The sequence below is a fragment of the Rhinopithecus bieti genome, unplaced genomic scaffold, assembly GCF_001698545.2.
Source record: "Rhinopithecus bieti isolate Rb0 unplaced genomic scaffold, ASM169854v2 scaffold_7967, whole genome shotgun sequence".
NCBI lineage: Eukaryota > Metazoa > Chordata > Mammalia > Primates > Cercopithecidae > Rhinopithecus > Rhinopithecus bieti.
This window is the reverse complement of record NW_016806112.1, coordinates 983,107-986,297: the sequence shown is the minus strand read 5'-3', so window position 1 is coordinate 986,297 and position 3,191 is coordinate 983,107.

The window sequence follows — 3,191 nt, the reverse complement described above, 5'->3', positions numbered from 1 at the left end:
ACCGTGTTGGTCAGGCTGGTCTTGAACTCCTGACCTCAAGTGATCCGCCTGCCTCAGCCTCCCAAAGTGCTGGGATTACAGGTGTGAGCCACTACGCCCGGTCAACTCACATTCTTATTCCTTTGTGCCTCCGCTATCTTGTCAGTGTCTCGTTCTCATCATGCTGGGTCTGCAGTTTCACGATGAGCCTTAGACGGGGCAGAAAGGAGAAGGGGAAGAATGCCAGTCTCCTCCCAACACCCCATCAGAGCCATTGGTGCCTCTCCCCAGCAGCTGAGCATCCCAGAGACACCCTCAGGAAGGCTGCTGTGTCCACAGATGCTTCTGGCCAATAATAGGCCTGCGACTGGTCCCTGCTGAGCCCGGCGACCCAGCCCATGGACAACCAGCACAACCACTCCCAGCCCGATGACTTGGCTGTGGCAGACTCAGCCATGTGCAGGTGGCCTGCTTCCATCTGGGCGCCACCAAATGTACTGCCAGGAGCCACACCTCATGGCCAAGTGGATACAGCCCCTTTACAGAGGCAAAGAATGGATGCCTGGGGGGGGGGGTGTGACGTCACAGCTAGGAAGCACCGTGGCTTAACGCTGATGAATGTGCGCTTTTGAGTGAAACTACCCAGGTTTGAATCCAGGCCCTGCCTCCTATCAGCTGTGTGTCCTTGGGCAAGTCATGTAACCTCCCTGTGCCTCAGTCTCCTTGTCAAGCACCTACCTCCTGGCATCACAGGGTAGATCACGCAAGTTGGTGCAGATAAAGCCCTTTGAACAGTGCTCTGCAAATAGTACTGCCAAGGCTGGCTGCTCTTATTCTCTATCTACAACCTGCCTTGTGGGGCTGATTTGCACTCAGAGTCCAGCTTGTGCAGACACCACGTGGCTCTTGCAAGTCCCAGGTCACCCACTGTGGATAAAACCCAGGTGGGTGCATCTTCCTCCAAGCGTGAAGAATCCAAGCACAGAGTCAGGCCGAGTCCTGCCACTCACCCGCTGTGTGATCTTGGCCATGGGATTTCCTCTCTCTGCAGCCTCAGTTTTCTCATCTGTAAAATGAGGACTTCGTTCTCACCTAGCTCGTAGGACTGTTGTAAAGATTGAGTGAGCTGACGCATGTGAAGGTGCCTGGCCCGGGATGGGGTGCGTTTTCTCATTGTTGTTATTGCTACACTGTGCCCCGGGTCAGAAGAGGATGCCCCATCTCCAGGCCCTCCAGTTGGAACGATTACTTCTGGTCAGCCACAGGGTTACCAGGGTTTGTCAATGGCAGAGTGAGGGTCCTGGGGGTGGCGTGGCCTTTTCAGCCCACCTACTCCAGCCTGTCACCCCCAACCCTCAAGGCTGGCCTGAGGCCGAGGCCTCACCTCTCACCACCACCTCAGGAGATAATAAAAGGCTGATTCCTTTTTCCTGGTAAAATTTCAGCAGAAAGTGTACGCATCATTAAATATGGAAATCCAGAATTTTATTAGCAATCTGCTAGATCTGAACTGACGCCAATTAAACAAAAAAGATATCATTTATAAAAAGGCAGAGTTCAACTTGTATTAAATATGAAATGCAATTTTCTCCTGGTTTTGATTTATTACTGGTGGTCCATTGTTCAAAGAAGCATGTTATATTTCAATAGAGAAATATTGTTTATTCATTAATATTTTAAAACGGGCTTATTGCTGTGCATGGCTCTCACCGAATGAAACTTATGATTTAAAACATGAATTAATAAACACATTTGAAAGTGTTAGACGAGATCACAACCTCTCATTTTTCATTTTCCTGGGAGCATATTAAATTTTTATAATTCTGCATCTACAGTTTTTTCTTTTAAATAAAGATGCAGATTCCGAATTACTCTGCTAATTTCAGGTAACCAGGAGCAAAAAGCAATATCGTAGGGACCGGTGTCAGAATCACAGAATCCCCAAGAAGATGCTCAGGTTTATTTTTGTAATATTCATAAATCAAAATAAATGAGCTTTGTGCAGGAGGCAGCATTCATGCGCGTGAGGTGCCGGCTGGAGTGGGCCTCGGCATCGGGGCTGTGCGTGCAGGTGGGTTGGGTGCATCGATGCTCACATGCACACGTGTGTGCTCCTGAGTGTGTGTCTGCAGAAACACACACGCATCACCCTAGCTGCTTGAGTGTGTGCAATCTGAATGCATCTCAGTTTTTTGGTCCAATGTTCAAGCATTATTTATTGAGCACCTACTATGTGCCAAGCCATGCCGGTTACTGAGGATGAGAGGGTGACAGCAGGATCTCCTTGCCCTTCTCCCACACAGCTTCTGGAGCCACCTCTCCACCAGGACCTTGGGGGCTCTTGAGTTCCCCACAGTCCCTTGAAACACCTTAAACAATGCCTTCTTTCTGGTGAGCTCTTGGGAAATATTTGTTGCCGAGCGAATAGACTGGAAGCATAGGGAAGAGAGAGATCTTTACAGGCTGGAGGTAAAGAAGATCTTCTGCAAACATGAATGGAATTAGACCAGGAGAAAGGCACAGCCAGAGCCGGGCACGGTGCCTCACATCTGTAATCCCAGCACTTTGAGAGGGCAAGGTGGGAGGATCTTTTGAGCCCAGGAGTTTGAGATGAGCCTGAGCAACATGGTAAAACCCCATGTTTACAAAAAACACAAAAATTAGCCAGGCATGGTGGTGCACGCCAGTAGTCTCAGCTACTCAGGAGGCTGAGGTGGGAGGATCACCTGAGCCTGGGAGGTCAAGACTGAGGTGAGCAAAAATAGTTGGAAGAAATGGAGTCAGGAGAGAGGGCTGTGTCCTGAGGACAGGGAGGAACTTCCATCTGTGGAGTACCCTTCGCACTGACGGCTCACACCCTGCCCAGCCCCTGTGATCCCAACTTACTGCTGCCCCCTGAACTCCCTGTGAGACATGTGCTGTCATCAACCCATTTTACAGTGGAGGCAGCAGCGGCCTCAGAGGGAAAAAATTCGCACACAAGGTCTCAGAGTCAGTAAGAAACTTCCTTTGGGTCTAGGTCTGGGGTCCACACTTTCTCTAAATAGGCCAGGCCCAGAAAGATAGTTTGCAAAATAGGCCAGTAGGGTTGTGTTATCCCAAGGTGTGTGGGGAGGCAGGGGTTTGGGGGAGTCTTGGGGAAGGGGACTTGGACATGGCCTGAGGCCAGTAGAGGTCCAGGAAAGTCACCAGCCCCCCCCCCCCCCCCCCGG